Source organism: Palaemon carinicauda, chromosome 39, assembly GCF_036898095.1.
Source record: "Palaemon carinicauda isolate YSFRI2023 chromosome 39, ASM3689809v2, whole genome shotgun sequence".
Classification (NCBI taxonomy): domain Eukaryota; kingdom Metazoa; phylum Arthropoda; class Malacostraca; order Decapoda; family Palaemonidae; genus Palaemon; species Palaemon carinicauda.
Genome location: NC_090763.1, coordinates 65824352 through 65841851, shown reverse-complemented (window position 1 = coordinate 65841851; position 17500 = coordinate 65824352). Strand labels below are relative to the sequence as shown.

General features: G+C 34.9%; 1 protein-coding gene across 12 annotated transcripts in view; it reads right to left on the bottom strand.

Annotated features, from left to right (window-relative positions):
• Nucleotides 1–17500, bottom strand: part of LOC137631234 (dachshund homolog 1-like) — a 127789-nt gene that overhangs the window by 68764 nt on the left and 41525 nt on the right. The gene's annotated exons all lie outside the window — the stretch shown is intronic.

The following is a 17500-nucleotide window of genomic DNA, read 5'->3' as shown; positions in this document are numbered from 1 at the left end:
TACTAAAAATGTGGGTAATTACTTATATCTATTTCAAAATAGAGATAAAAGATATCTCTATACTTATTACGACGTTGATATAATTGACTTTATTGATACCCAAAGAGGAAAACAAAATTATTCCGTACAGGAATACCCAAAAAGAACACTATTAATTATTGTAATCGAATCATAACAATTGCATAGTACGAATGAAGGGAGTGAGATTCTGGTAGTTGAATCGGTAGAACTTCAAAAAGTTCAAATTGACAGCAAATGTTTTCATGTTGAACAGGCTAAAAAAGTCTTTTTATAGTTTATATATAAAATATCTGTTTTAATGTTGTTAATGTTTTTAAAATATTCCATTTTAATTGTTAATTAAATCTTATATCGTTTATTCATTCCTTATTTCCTTTCCTCAGTGGGCTATTTTTCCCTGTTGGAGCCCTTTGGATTATAGCATCTCGCTTTTCCAACTAGGGTTGTAGCTTAGCTAGTAGTAGTAGTAGTAGTAGTAGTAGTAGTAATAATAATAATAATAATAATAATAACAGAGCCTCTAACTGACTCTTAAACGAGTTAGAGTGAAGACCGGAATAACAGTTGTAGTAGTGGTAGCAGTAATACTACTACTACTACTACTACTACTACTACTCCTAATAATAATAATAATAATAATAATAATAATAATAATAATAATAATAATAATCAGTGAAGACCGGAATAACAGTTGGTTACCCATTTTCCTGAATCTAAAATTGCCTTAGCTTTGTTTCGTACTGAACAGACTCTGGCGTATCCTATTTCCATCTCTATTCTGTCATCCATGATTGCTTATTAGCCCTTTATTGCTGTTTATATTTCCCTTTCCTCCCTGGGTATTATTAATCTCTCTCTCTCTCTCTCTCTCTCTCTCTCTCTCTCTCTCTCTCTCAGATCTACATTATATTAATTTTTGACTCGATCATGATGGGATCTCGCGATTGCTTTACGTGTTTACGTTAACTTAATCTTACATCAGATAGGGCTCTCTCTCTCTCTCTCTCTCTCTCTCTCTCTCTCTCTCTCTCTCTCGTAAAATGGACTGCTCGAAAGAGTGACCAGTGGGGAAAGTTATGAAATTGTTCAGATTATTGCTCGAACCACTTTGATTCTGGAATGTGCTTCGTATGCAGGAGAGAGAGAGAGAGAGAGAGAGAGAGAGAGAGAGAGATGTAAGCTATCAGGGGAAGGAGTTCATATACTGTGCTCATATATGAATCAATTATATATATATATATATATATATATAGAGAGAGAGAGAGAGAGAGAGAGAGAGAGAGAGAGAGAGAGAAATGGGTTGGGGGATTGCATTGGGTTATCCTGACATATTCCCCCTTCCCGCATTACTCGACATCTCCCACCCACCCCGATCCCAGACATCACTATCAATCTGACCACCCCCTACCCTTCCCCCCCTCCCCTTAAACCTCTTGGCATGTAAATTAAAGCGAGACCAAGCGAACTTGCCCTTTCTAGTGCATGCAGGGGAGGGGGGGGGAGGGGGGGACCCAGGGGGAAAACAGAGGGCAGGAGGGGGTATGCGAAGGTGAAGGGGGGGAGGGGGGGTTAATCTTAGGCTTGACACGCTCAGCCAGCGCATTCTTTCAGGCTTCAGCCCCTCCCCCTCCCCCCTCCCCCTCTCTTTACCTGAAGTGCACAAAGCCTTAATGTGTAAAGGAGATCTGAAATAAAACACCATCAGGGACTTATTTTGACTTAATGATTGGATATATATATATATATATATATATATATACTGCTTTTAAAATATTTTACTTTAATTTTTCATAATTTTTATATAGTTTATTTATTACCTTATCTCCTGGGCTATTTTCCGTTTGGACCCTTTAGCTTATAGCATCCTGCTTTTACAAGTAGGGTTGCAGCTTAGCTAGTAGTAATAATAATAATAATAATAATAATACATATATATGTATATATATATATATATATATATACATATATATATATATATATATATATACACACACCAACTGGCTGTTTGCCTGAATCAAGAATACCAATAGAAATAAGTATCTTAAGAGGAGAAAGTATATATCCTTACCAAACAACTTTAAATAATTATGTGTTCACTTAACTTGAATAGATGACGAAGTTACAAGTTGCAATTACAACGCTTATCAATTTTCAACAAATTTGAATAAAAATATTGTTACTGTGGATCATTAAGTCCTTTTCACATCGTGTTAAAGATAAACAAAGACCAGTTTGCACACACAATACACAGTGTGTGATTGTGTGTATGTGTATGTATGTGTATGTATGTGTGTGTGTATATATATATATATATATATATATACATACATACATATATATTCATCTATCTACATATATATATATATATATATATATATCCATATACACTTATTAATTCACTACTCATTACAGATCAAGATAATATTCCAATATTCCAACTATCTTTCAAAATATTTTACTTCAAAAAATAAAAATAAACAAAATGCTATAGTAGATAACTGGTTTCTTCACAAATCTTTTTATCCAAATTGCTTCTTTAATTTTTTTTTTTTTTTTGGTTTCCCTAAAACACATTATAGTTTCGGCACGAAGTCGATCCATATTCCGAAGCACTTCCCTGTGCTAATGGAAAATTTGAAAATCTCATCCGAATCTCAACAGAAATTTTCATTTTTGTCGGGGGAGGCTAAACATATCTTGCTTGGGATAACGCATCTGTCACGCTAGATTTATCATGTCCCGAGTAACCCGGCTCAAAAATTCTCTTTTTTTTTCTTTCACATTCTTCTTCTTCCATGTTTAGCAAATCTCCTGGCACCTGTAGATAGTAGGGGAGGGGGAGAGGAAGGGCGGCAGGGTAGAGGAAGGGGAGCAGGGGAGAGGAAGGGGGCAGGGGAAGGGGGGGGGGGGAACTTCACAAGAGAAGTGTAATCTTTTCTAACCATCTATAAATCACTCGACAAATCCCATCCACAAACCCTCAAGAGCTCAGTCCAAAATCCTGTAACCAGATGCAAGCCACCAATACTAACACCACTATCCCCCCTGCACGAACATCCCCCTCCCCTCCCTTCCCCTTCCCCTAGAAATACCCTCCTCCCTAACCACATACCCACCCCTGCCCTCCCTATCCCTCTCTAAGTACACAATACATCACAGAAATGTAAAAGGGGAAATGGCCGGGTAGGAACACTTTAGCATAAATTACACCAACAGATTTTTGTTTAGCCATTAGAATTAGCATTTCAGATGAGGGAGCCGAGTTGTAATAAGTTAATCTGCCATATCGTAGGTCACACGAAGGTGCCCTGCCTCGGATGCTTACCAACAAAGATTCACTGCCCCAATACCTAGGGGTAGACCACCACCCGACCCCTGCCCCCAACCTAGCGTCAGTACCCTCACCTACATACAACGAGATCTCGACCCTACCCACCCACCCACTTTGCTCTTATCCATCCTCCCACGCCCACCTTTTCACGCTCCACTGCCGCCCATCCACCCACAAACTCCAACTATCCACATATCACCTTTCCTTGCACTCAGACAGACAAGCTTAAAGAAAAAAATTAGACATTCGCAAGGTGTGAAAAAGTATACAATAATAAACTTGAATAAGTACCTTATATAATGCTATGTCTAAAAAATAAATACAGAAATGTTAGACAAAAACACTTGCGCAAAAAAAAAAATGGTAACGAATTGTCACAAATTTAATTTTTGAAACAATTCTTAGTTGAAAACAGCCAATTCTTAGCGATGCCAAGGTAAGACCTAGGCAATTTATTGCATAAGAACAATTAGTAATTTCTTTTAATGGAAGAAGAAGTTTTCTTAATCAAGGATGGAGAGAGAGAGAGAGAGAGAGAGAGAGAGAGAGAGAGAGAGAGAGAGAATGTAATTTGAGAAAATTCATATAATAAATATAGATATCTTACACATCAAAATCATTAAACTGTAAGAAAAGTAAAATAAAAAGGCTAAAAATTATGCATGCAATAAAAGAATAACGAAAATAACAGTAAAAATACTAATATTTTGCATACAATCTTACAAGTAATACATAAAATCACCTATCGTTACTTTAAATAAAATTAGGCATGCAATAGAAAATAAAGAAAATAATAAATGCTAAAATTTAGCATTCAGTCAAGTGATATATATATATATATATATATACATATATATATATATGTATATATATATATATATATACATATATATATATATATATGTATTTATATACATATATACATATATATATATATATATATATATATATATATATATAAATATATATATAATATATATATGCATATATATAATATATATATATGCATATATATATATATATATATATGTATACATATATATATATATATATATATATATATATATATATATATATGCATACATACATACATACATACATATACATATATCCCTCATAAATCTTAAAAAAAAAGTCTAAAACATCTAAATGTAAAAGAGAACAAGAATCTTCTCTAAGTGTTTATTTAAAGGCAGCAGTCTAAGCAAACCGAGGCATGTTTATGTTGGCCCGAATACACAGATGAACACATAACCAAACGTGTTCATATATGTGTAGACAGGTGTGTAACCCGCTCGGTCTAGCTGCCCGTGTTACGTACAAACAATTTGCTATCTCCTTTCAGCATCTAAAAAGGTCCTGTCTGAAGAAGGACCTTGCTCATAATACTAATTCGGGGGAAAAATATTGTGTTGCTTCAATACTGGCGTCACCATTAATTCTATTATTAATAATAATAATAATAATAATAATAATAATAATTATAACAATAATAATAATAATAATGAAAATAATAATAATCATCATCATCATCATCATCTCCTCCGCCTATTGTCCCAAAAGGCCTCACTAATAATAATAATAATAATAATAATAATAATAATGATAATCATAATAATAATCTTATTTTATGTTTTCCCACTGTGGATGCAGTCATTACTTTAAATGAGACCTTTATAAAATAAGGAATAATAATAATAATAATAATAATAATAATAATAATAACCAAAAGAGCAACATGTTTACATATACTTATAATTGCGGTGGAATATATTTTTATGACGTGAAATAAAAAGGTAATAATGAGTAAATAAATTCTTTCATAAAAAAAATTTAGTGATATTTTTAAATAATCGGTTTTGCCTTTTTAGCATCCAGTCCATTAGTAAATACCTTATATTACAATATATATTGATATCAACTGAAGAAAATCTAAATGTTTATTTCATCCTTTACAGCTCATTAAAAAAAAAAAAGTTTTAGTGAAAATTAATCTGCATTATTTTAAGAGTACAAAATTTTAGTCGTCCCAAATTCATCTTTAGGGGACATACAGCAATTTTTCAAATTACAAGAGTAATATAAATTCCTAAACATTGAATAATTGCAAATAGATTGTAATACAATGAGTAGTATTGCTGAACCTAATAAAAAAACATTTACTTTTCTTCTAAATTTATTTATGTCTTTGATATTAAACAATTAATCTCTTCTGAATTGACTTTTCTATGTTGGCTATCAGATTCCTTGATTAAATTTACTATAAAATCTAATTGTCTATTTCACGATCATATATATTTATTAGACAATTGCTTTTTATAATTTTTTGTTTTTAATATTTTTACTTATCTGATCAATTTGTTTTAATTTTTTATTATTAAATTTACTATTTCTTTTACTTGCTTATACATCTTTATTATCAATAAGTTTATAATTATTAAAATTTGCCATTGCATTTACTTCCCTATTTATTTTGCTATCTTTTATTTCATCGTCTACTTTTCTATACATACGGATTTATGCCTTGATATATATAATATATATATATATATATATATATATATATATATATATATATATATATATATATATAAATATATATATATATATATATATATATATATATATATATATATATATATAACATTTTTGGAAATTCCTATACCTATTATATTCTACTGAGCTTAGAATTTTGAGTTTATCACCCGTCAAAGTTGAAAATTAAGAACCGTAAAAAAGTATAACTCCACAAATTGTTGAATGTGAATTCTTATAATACTACTGAAAGAGTCAAATTCAAGAAAGAGGCAAAAGTTATCAGATATATATATATATATATATATATATATATATATATATATATATATATATATATATATATATATATTTGTATGTATATATATAGATATATATATATATATATATATATATATATATATATATATATATATATATATATATATATATAAATTGTTAATCCTTGCCAATTACATTCCACCAAATTTCAAAATCTCTTCTTCATAATTAAACGGAAATGGTGATATGAATAAAATAAATATGACAGAGCAGTTGGCATTTCCTGCTATCTCATTCAGATGACTCTGTGCGGATGACAACTTAACTATTTAAACAATCATTGAGTTTATATACATTGATGTGCGAGTAAGAACGTCACAAAAATTCAAACATGAAAAAGCATGAACTAGCACGATAATAAGTTGGTCTATCAACAGTGCAGGGAAGAGTGAGTGATAAGATAAAAAAGATAAAAAATAACCGTTAGTATACGAGCGTGTATAAAACACGTGCGGTACAACTCTATTTCCTCTTATCTCAAAACGAAGAACCGGAAAGTTACAAAACTACTTTTCGACTGCCCCTAGCTGCTATTAATACACCTCCTGAAGATGCTTTCCATCTCATTCCTTCAGGGAGCTACTATCGGGATGAATACCAAGGGGGAGGGGGAGATGAGAGGGAAGGGGGAGGTAGGGATTAGCAGGGAGATATACACAGGAGAGAAAGGGTTGAGTGGTGGGTGGAGGGGTATAGGCTGTGTCCGAGGCACCCAACCAGCAAATTACGTTTACAGAACAGAATACAAATATAAGGGCGGTTCGGGTCGGCCTCCTAAGGCGTCTTGTGTCAATTATTACATTCTACGCATTGTAAAGAGGGTGGGGAGTCTGCCCCTTAACACAGTGGTGGGCAGAACGGCGAGCATAAGTCAAACCAACCTCCTCGAGTCAAACTCCCTACCGCAGCCCACCTTCGCTTGTCAAGCCCTTTTTTGACTCATGGTGGGGTCGGCTTGCTCTCGTCGAAGGCAAGGAGATCCTGATTTCCTTGGCCCCGCCACTGGAGGCAGCAGCAGCAGCTAAGACACTTATGTCGGCAGGCTCTTGCCCCTTAACTCATGATCGACCATCGGGTGTTCGGAAGGGGTTCATGAATCACTCAGGATTCCGAGATAGAAATGCCTCGTTTATTCCATTCGAGGAAAACGCGGGTTTCCTATGCCTTCTGGGTACAGATAAACTTTAAATATAATTAGCCTGGACAACCCAATAAACTATGCGTGGAAATGTTTTATCCCCGCCATGCCATTTCATTCACTTCCTAAAGTTTCGAACCGAAGTTCGATGGCTGGTTCATAACGTAGTCGATAAATCCCACTTGATGAAGGCCATTTCTTACGACTCGGCAGCTTTTACCTGCAGCCTAATTAAGGCTCTTAATAAGAAACTGGGGGATTCAAAATTAATGACATGACTTTTGAAACAGGATAGAAAATCGTTTCGCTGTTGCGATTTCTCGCCGGTAAGCTAGGCAAGGTTCTATATCTTGGGTAGTGCCATAGCCTCTGTACCATGGTCTTCCACTGTTTTGCGTTAGAGTTCTTTTGCTTGAGGGTACACTCGGGCACACTATTATATCTACTTTCTCTTCTTGTTTTGTCAAAGTTTTTATAGTTCATATAGGTAATATTTATTTTAATGTTGTTACTACTCTTTAAAATATCTAAATTTTCCTTGTTTCCTTTCCTCACTGGGCTATTTTCTATGTTGGGGCCACTGAGCTTATAACATCCTGCTTTTCCAACTAGGGTTGAAGCTTAGCATTTAATAATAATAATAATAATAATAATAATAATAATCACCGGGAAGCAACTGCAAGCAGAACTAGGCTACGCGCTGTGGCATCCCGCCATCTAGCGGTGAAGAATTTTATTCCACCCGTCCCACCCACTCCGGGGTTGAATCAACCCCCTTACATCCATCCCATCCCCGTCTATCGAAGCAATTCGCTTGTACACATACTCACAAACATATTTGATTTGAAGTTGCTACAGTTCCTGAAATCTTTTAATTGTTCATTATTTTTCCCGTGGTACATTTACCTTTTCCTCACTGGATTATCCTCGTCGGAGTACTTGAGCTTTATAACACCCTGCTTCTCTAACTAGGATCGTAGCTTAGCAAGTAATAATAATATATATATATATATATATATATATATATATATATATATATATATATATATATATATATATATATATATAAACCTTTCACCCAACCTCCTTCCCTTATATACTGTATACAGTATATATATAAAAAACGGAGCACCCCCCAACCCCAAGTCGAGACTACTCCGAGCGTGGGTTACCTCATACCTTATTCATGTCCTGCCTAGAGCTCGCCACTAAAACCACCAGTAAATAATAACAACATAGTTTTAACTAATCGCATCTTGGCCCAGATGGAATAGATAACAAATAGATACAAGCAAGGGGCTCCTCCCAGGACAAGCGGTGGCATCGCCTCCGTAAGTCTCTTCACTCCCACGTTATAGAAGATGAAGAAGGTGGCGATGATGTAGGCGATGAAGGGGGAAGATAAGACATTCCGCGGAGTTGGGGGAGGGAGGGGAAGAGAACTTCGGTATCGTGAATAATGCAGAGGGATGGAAGGAAGGCTTGTGAAGTAAATAAAGAAGTTGATTACGTACATTAGGAGAATAATTGGCCATGTTACGTAAATGGAAAGTTGCTTTTCCAAATAATTAAGGAATAAGTTTCGTTCATAAGTCTAATGGACTATTATAAAATTAGGAATGCAGCCTGTTTTGAAGCTATTGAGATTTGTTCATGAGTCTAATGACCTTATATAAAAAAAATAAATAAGGAATGCAATTTGTTTAGGAACTATTAAGCTTTATTCATGAGTCTAATAGCGTTTTACAGGAATGCTGCTTGTTTAGAAAATACTTTTAAACTTCGTTCATGCGTCTAATGTTTTAAGCTTCGTTCATAGGTGTAATGTTTAAAGCTTTGTTCGTGCGTCTAATGTTTTAAGCTTCGTTCATAGGTCTAATGTGTTAGGGTTTCTTCATCCCTCTGATGTTTTAAGCTTCGTTCATGGGTTTAATGTTTTAAAGTTTCGTTCATGAGTCTAATGTCCTCTTATAATAAGGAACGCAGCTCGTTTTAAAATCATTAAGATCGTTTATGGGTATAATTACCTTTTTTTATAAAATAGAATAATAAATACAACTAATAAATTTTGAGCCAAAACTTAGGAGTATTTATTGATGTAATTCTAATTTTAAAAAATTATTCTAAATAGCATTTTGCAATAATAAAAAAACTCTTACAATTATTATTCTTCTATTACAGTCACTAAAGACTGTTATGTACATAGCTTGTCGAATGAGCTAAAACGAATATTACATTCTACTGTCATTATTGCAAATGTAAAACTGTATATAAAAAATTTACCTCATATCTTTACTTATGTCCCTATTCTAATAAGTTACATATATAAAATTATATATAACTACGTATACTTTATATACACAAGATCTATATGTATGTAAGAGAAAGAACTGTTAAGTAGGTAGCAGTCTACAAGAAAATAACCGACATGAAATATTGATGAAAAGGAGGAAGAGAAATACTATAAATGATCGCTTGTTAAGTATGTGAATATAATCCTCGGAAATTTGAAAATTTGTAGAATGTCAAATACACTGAGAGAGAGAGAGAGAGAGAGAGAGAGAGAGAGAGAGAGAGAGAGAGAGAGAGAGAATTTCTTAGTATAAGACATAATAAAAAGGAATTACATAATGGAAGCTTTCACTAATCACCCCTAAATATTCACTGGGGTTCATCTCATAACCAAAAACCCCCTCTTTCCCCCTCCCTACATCTCTAGAACACCCTACCACCTTCCACCACCACCACCACCATCATCACCACCTCCTCTCAGCCCGTCTTCCTACGAAGCACGATAACCCGCAAAGAGGTTACTAGCGGGTCAGAAACAACTAGATTTACGTTACAAATACAATGAGGGATTTTTGAGTTACTATCGCCTTGCTAATTGGTCTCCTAGGGGGTGGGGAAGGGGAGGGGGTGGTGGAACACCTTCCCCCCCACCCCGAACCACAAATCATCATGCGCCATACCACTATGAAGGAAAAAGTCTTCACTGTCGGTATGAATGTGGTGATACGTTTTGGCTCCCTTGAAGTCACGTCATGGGCGCCCCCAAGTGGTCTTCTTCTTATGGGAGGGGGGGGGAGGGGGTGTCTGAGAAGGAATAGGAACTCAAACAGTGATATATATATATATATATATATATATATATATATATATATATATATATATATATATATATATATATATATATATATATATACCCTTAAAGTTAACGGTAGCATGAGGGAGGGTGGTGTAACCTGTTCCAATCCCACTGACGTTAACGTACACACTATAATTATGACTGGTTAGGAATCTTCATTCAAAATAATTTTACACACACACACACACATATATATATATATATATATATATATATATATATATATATATATATATATATATATAGGCAATGTATTCATTTCAAAATAAACAATGAGAGATTATATATCACCATTGTCCAAAATAGGCTGATTTCAGCATCCTAAACGAAGCAAGAAGTAGGAAAAATTGAGACGCTGTTTAGAGAGAGAGAGAGAGAGAGAGAGAGAGAGAGAGAGAGAGAGAGAGAGAGAGAGAGAGGTCAGCAGCTGGGAAGAAATGAGCAGGGGAAATCGGACCACGGCAGCTGGAAAGGGAAGAGAAGGAATAAAGGCCTAATGAAGATCAGCTGGCCTTCAAGAGGATGAGGGAGAAGACATGTTGCAAATCAAGGGGTGCAATGATCTGAAAAAATACACACTTGGAAGGGAACCATAAAAAGAGAGAAAAAAAAACCGTCAAATGTTTTACCCAACAACCGTCAAATGTCTTGTTTGGCTGCTGGAGTAAGGGCAGCTGAAGTCACATGAAAACGTGACCTATATATGGCGTTCTTAAAAATTCCAATGGAGAAATAAAGCTAAAAAGAGCATCTGCGATAAAAGAAAAAAAAAACATTAAATATTAATCCCCGCGATAGATAACGACCAAATTAGGTCATCGCCGTGAAACCGCATTAATAACTTCTCTAAAATCGAGTTTCATGTAATTTATAGTCTTAAATAATCTCAATATATACATATACACGAAAATATATTCATACCTACCGCATGTAATATATTCACAATAACGGAGGTAACTTCAATAAATGATCTGATGTTCGTTTGTTTTTCTATAGATGCCATAACCGTGTTTATTTCGTTTATGATTTTCGTAAAGGCTTTGTAAAAAGCCGGCTATTAATATTATCATATCAGTGTTAAATGTCTAGTGAACGTGTTAAGGTTGTTTCTGCGAACGCTGATTAAGGTGGACAAGAGTGTGCAGCTTTCAAATAAACTATCAGCACAAGGTAAAATATTCGATTGATATTTTATTGTTACTTTTGAAAAAGGCGAGTTCACTCGGTCCAAATAAGCGTTAGGCGAGTAAACTTTCGATTTAACGATAGGTGTAAGTAACCGGTAAATAGCACGGGCGCTAGCAATAGGTCCAAGTAACCGGTAAGTAGCATGGGCGCTAGCAATAGGTCCAAGTAACCGGTAAATAGCACGGGCGCTAGCAATAGGTCCAAGTAACCGGTAAGTAGCATGGGCGCTAGCAAAAGGTCCAAGTAACCGGTAAGTAGCATGGGCGCTAGTAAGCCGAACCAAAGTAAATAAGCTAATACTACTAAATTGTAATACCGAAATTGTTTCATGTACTACAACAGCCAGTGACTAGTCGAGTATTCATGAAAGGGCAATGAAATGTGCTGTGGTACTGACATTGCATGATTGTGGTCTAAGCTCCGTCGACTTGCGTTGCGTAACTAGATAAAAAGTAGGTAATAAGCTACTACCAATCGTACTAGATTACTCTGTACTTAGTACACTATAAGAAAATTATGCTTTAACTCAATGCGAAGCTTAAACTGCATAAATTCAACCGTTTAAAATTGTGAAACGCCTTATACAAAACGTCGGCTAACTCCGTTGTGAGATTTTAAAATCATTATATCCCTCACACATTTCATAACAGTCTGCGTAAGACTTTTTGAAGCACCTTTGTTCGAAATCTGCCAAGACATAGACATAAAAACGACTTAATGATCTCAACGAAGCACCATGTCTAAAATCCAACCAACTTAAGTCTGTGCTAGTAATATGATACATTTTAACTATATTCTAAAAGCAAAATCATGCGCAATATAGTGTTCTGTTCCAATATTTAGAGTGAAACCACTCACTACACAAACGGTGGGTTCCTATATTTAGGGTGAAACCACTCACTACACAAACGCACCGTTTGTGTAGTGAGTGGTTCCTTCCTTTCCAAAATGCCTAACCCTTTCTTGTAACCCTTCCCAACTCACAGTTCTTGAAAAATCGTATTATCGATGTACTATTCGTTCAAGCAACAACGTAAATAGCGAAATTTTTTTAATATCTTCCATTCTACAGAAGAATGTTCCCCGTTTCCCCACCATGCACTCCGTCAAAAGAATAGGCCTAGGCCTACATGGTAACATGCGTGCTCGAATGTTCCAAATTATTAAAACTAAAGAAGGTAAACTTTTCAGTTTGTCTTCATCGTGTATCACCAAGAACAGAGATAAATCTCTCATTTCCATTTGCTGAATCTATTCATTCATCCTGCTATAAGAATAATGACAGACTATGTTGTTTCCTACACCGGCGATAGAACATTTGGTGAACAATGCAATTGTATGTGTGATACAGCAAGTTTTATTTCAGACTTCAAGGCTATTATGCAAATGACCTATTTAAATTTTTCAGTCTATGAAATTGTGCTTTGGAGAACTAAAGACTTGTATTAAAAGTGTGGGAATAGCAACGTGTGCAAAATTGGGCCTCTAAATCTCAAAAATTAAATTATAATATATTATTACTACCGGTTTCGTTTAATGTATAAATCCAGAAAATTATAACATAATATATTATTACTACCAGTTTCACCTAATGTATAAATCTAGAAAAATCTCGAAAATTAAATTGTACTATATTATTACTACAGGTTTCGTTGTAAAAGTATTTTACTTAATTTAGGGACTGTTTACCTGGTCTTAGCACAAAAGTAATCCTATGCACTAAAGGATCTGCAAAATCTGTTCATCGTATACATTCTCGGGTATTTAGAGTACAGTGTATCGATGTATTCCTCGTTAATTATTATATACATATAATTGAAGCACATAGAATACAAGAAAGTCTTCCATTCTTTTTTAAAAAAAGCCTTACACTTTCGGTCTTTCTTATGTCTATTGGAATTTGTTATATAGTCTTGGGGCTGTGTATTTTTGAAAGCTCTAGGACCTATAGTACTCAAAATATTGTTTTATATGATTTAAGACATTGCCTATTGAATTATATATATATATATATATATATATATATATATATATATATATATATATATATATATATATATATATATATAAACATCATAAGTAATAAAATAGTACAATTACAATGTTTAATAACATTGGGGTCCAACACAAGAAAGGATTAAATTCTATAAGGATCCAATGGTCACTCCCACAAAAGCCTTGAAAAAGAAAGCAGAGTCCGGAAAGACGATCCTTCAAAGATCCACAAATCCCTCTCCCCCTCCCCTTTTCTACTCGCCCCTCTCCCTCCCTCCCAGTCCTCCCTATTCCCCCTACCTCCTATCCTCCCTAACTCATCCCCGTCGTGAAATCGAGTAGAATTGACTCCGGCGGACAGAAGCTATCCGATGACACGTCTGAACCTACCTTCTCTTCCATTTACCAGCCTTTGCCACCCAGTGGCCACCCCCACCTGCCTCTTGTCCTAACGCCGTTGCCTCAGGTAACGTGATCCAAGGGGCTGTATAGGAAGGATGCCATCCGAGGTGCCTTGTCTTTCCTAACCCCCTACCCCCTACACCACTCCCCTCCTCCCCTCTCTCCTACCCCTTCCAATCTCTCTTCAAAGTATCTCTCTTTCCTTCTGTTGAGCTAGATGTCATTCAGTTGAATTAGTTAATTTATTAGTTTTGTTTACTATTTACATTAGAATGAACATAATAGTTGTTGGGTAAACAAATAAGGAGTTTTTGAGAGAGAGAGAGAGAGAGAGAGAGAGAGAGAGAGAGAGAGAGAGAGAGAGAGAGAGAGAGAGAGAGAGAGAGATAAGGTAACGGGCGGTTCGATTTATCTATGCTATACAGCCTATAGTACTAAAGTACTGTAGTACTAAGGATTTCAAATCTAAAATATTGCACTAAAGACTCGGTTAAAATTTATAAAAATCGGCCCGATTTTAAATATCAAAATATAGTAAAGACTCACGAGTTAAAAATTCACGAAAATCTGCTGTTTTAAATATCAAATATACCACCATACACGAAACAATTTTGTTATTAGGTATACAGGCTTTTTCCAATTACCGTGAATAAACTGTTTGTGCGAGAGAGAGAGAGAGAGAGAGGAGAGAGAGAGAGAGAGAGAGAGAGAGAGAGAGAGAGAGAGAGAGAGAGAGAGAGAGAGTTTTTATACTGCCCATTTGATGGGAGCAAAAATATTGAACACTGGCCGGATGGTGGGCAATGATGATGACTGGGAATAAAAGTGTTGTGGGGCAACAGAGACATCACAACACAAACCTCTTTTGGACGCCCACTGCTGCTGTTGCCTCTGGTCAAGGAGGAAAGCTAGGGGAAGGGAGGGGGGTGGGGGGAAGACAGGACATGGGCATGTGCAATGGGTGTGGAAGGTCCCAACAAAAACAACTCGTGCCCAAACGTGGGTTTTATGGAGGGGGCATCAAAAGGTTAGAAGCTGGGAATGTAAGAGAGAAGGACATCCTTTCAGCAGTAACGCGTCAACCTCAGGATAACCTCTCCCACTCCCCTGTGGAGGAGGGGTAGGGGTATTCTCACCCCTGTGGCGGAGGGGTAGGGGATGGGGGTTCTTTAGCATTCGTCCCCAAGACCTCATAAAAAAAGTATTATATTACAACTTTGCAAGATGAAAGGATTATCGATGGATTACACTAAATACATCTGCGTCTATGGTCCCCACATCGTCGTTGACCTCATGTATTGCGACGCCATTAAGAAAAAAAATCCTGCTCCTTACCCTTCAGGGCTCCTTTCCTAAACCCACCACATATATTTATGGATTTGGCGTTTTAGTTATTGTTTAGTAGATCATTCGCCAATCTCCCATTTATAATAAAGAGCAAGTAGGGGGAGAGAGTAGTCACACCCTGGTTGGAGGTTGTGTGTGTGCGTATATCTATCATATGTACCGTTTGTATCATATAAAACAGTTAAAACTGTAGCTTTAACAATCCATTAAAAAAAAGTTGGTTAAACATTGAATAACGAATAATTTCCTTAAAACTCAATGGAAATTCCTTCTACTTCCTTTCCTATGTAACTATGCACTGAACATCTATCGTGTGTAAGTACATACGCTCTCTCGTATATGCATGCGTAAAAGGCATAAGACACGCAAACGCGTTCTACTTGGATGAATTCATGCATTTCTTGTTGCGATCTTATTTACTTTCATAACCTTTCGTGTGCTCTCGTATATATTTTATCATCAAGCAGAGCTGCAAACCCTGTTGGGAGAGCAAAATGTCTCTATAGCCCCCCGCCTCCCTCCTGAACAATTGGGAAGGCAGTTCAGAATGTAATAAAAAAGGGAATAAACTAGAACTACTGATGCTTTGGATTAGATTAATAGACCGTACGGGTCGACCTAACATAATGTGCTTTATATAACTTTCCGAATTTTTAGCTTTTCTCACCAAGGATTAAAAAATGTATATCTAAAAAATTAGGGTTGTCTTATATGCATTTTAACCTTTTTTGGGACTCTTTATAAACATTCTAACATTGCTGAGGTCTCTTATATACATACATACAGTATTAAAAATTTTTGGTTTCTTGTATAACTTTTTTCACCAAGGATTAAATAATGTCTAAAAAAATTAGGGTTGTTATATGCATTTTATTTTTTTTTTTTTTTTTTTTGAGATTCTTTATAGCCATTTTAATATTGCTGAGGTCTCTTATATACATACATACAGTATTAAAATTTTTGGGTTACTTGTATAAATTTAAAGTCTTTGTGTTTTCTTTTCTTTATATTATAACTATGGTTTGATGGCGTATAGCTTTTCAAACTTTCGTGTGTTTCCATAAACATATTCAGCTTGGTGAGTGCTTTCCATGTGCATTTTTTAGGAAATTTGATCTTGTTATCAGATCAAAGTATACATTTAAAATTCCAAAGTTTTTAAAATTTCGAGTAAACGTGCTTAGGCCTAGTCTTAAAGGTTAAGTGAGCATACTATTCTATGTTTCCTTATTTCCCTTTTTTCAGTTATTTTCCATGTTTTGAAGTTATTGTTTTGAAAATATGTTATTTCAATTTTTCATCATTTCTTATATCGTTTATCTATTTCCTTTCCTCACTGGGCTATTTTTCCCTATTGGAGTCCTTGGGTTTACACCATCCTGCTTTTCGAACTAGTGTTGTAGCTTAGCTAGAAGTAATAATAATAATAATAATAATATATTTTCTCAACATCAGTTACAGTTGGAAATTCCTTCCCCGACTATCCAAGGAGGAACAGACAAGGTTTTATTCTGCAGAAAATAATAAAGACAATTTGTGAAGTAAATAAAGTGTGTCCCGACTCATTACTATTGTCTTTGCCTGTGACTGACAAATGGGTGTTTTCATTCATATATAACAAAGAAACATAGACAAATTACCGTCGATTTTTTAAGGAATTAAAACTATGCTAAATTCATCTCAGACAATCAAAGCAATTACGACTGTAACTGCTGAATGGAAATATGAATAATTAATTACAGCGTCCTCAAATGAATTATTTTTTTGTATTCATTCATTATCTTCTATTGTGTATGAAAGTCATATGGGATTGTCTCGTCATGCAAAATGTATGATTTATTAAAACAATTTAAATAACAGCATAGAAATTCCATGAAAACGTTTCTGCGATCAATTTAGCATTGTGATTCAGAGAGAGAGAAAAAAAGTGCTTTAACAAGAAAATATTCGAATGCAATTTCAAGATTAACATAATTGTTAAAATTACCCGGCTAATATTACATATAATTACATCAATTACGTGGCATTACGGATGTATCATGTGCCTTGATACTGTAAATAACGAAAATAATTA